Source organism: Polyodon spathula, unplaced genomic scaffold, assembly GCF_017654505.1.
Source record: "Polyodon spathula isolate WHYD16114869_AA unplaced genomic scaffold, ASM1765450v1 scaffolds_2893, whole genome shotgun sequence".
Taxonomy (NCBI): Eukaryota; Metazoa; Chordata; class Actinopteri; order Acipenseriformes; family Polyodontidae; genus Polyodon; species Polyodon spathula.
Window position 1 is genome coordinate 9,574 of NW_024474358.1, and position 660 is coordinate 10,233.

A 660-nucleotide genomic window follows, 5' to 3' on the forward strand; every position below is an offset into this window, starting at 1 on the left:
CATGAAGCAGAGAAAACGTTCTATAAAAGCTGAGGCAAAATTCCAGTCAAGTAGCATTCAACTTGTTCATACAAGCTGTTTGTCCATTTGCTGATGATCTCTGAATGAGTCTGTGATTTTCTTGATTAATTCAAAGTTGTCTACATGTAGAAGCCCAGTACATGAACAATCCACTTACAGGAGTTCAAAACATCTGTGTCCTTAAACACAAAATACAACTGACTTTTCTGAAAGTCAGTTGTAACTGGTAAAAATTTGACTTACTCCACAATTAGATTTTTTAATAAAAATTTTAAAGGACTGGAGAGAATGTAAAGCCTGATGGTGAAAACTGTGTGACAGATTTGTGAAGATAAAGAAAACCCTGAAATAAAGAGTGGAGTCAGAAGCTTGCGACCACACTTTGCTGGGAGTTGCCAGTTGCTCTGTGCAGTGTGACTGCAGGTCTTTCTGCAGGTATCGCTGCATCGCTGTGTATTTTTGCATTGAAGTAATGGTCCCACTCTGTTTAACAGAGCGTCAAACCTTTCACCTGTCATTCTAAAAATGTCTTGCACGCATCTACCTAGTTAATGTATAAAATTCTCCCTTTCAGATAGGTACAAATTCATCGCATCTGATAAAATGTCAATTTGTCCAATTACGCCTATCCATTCTGTA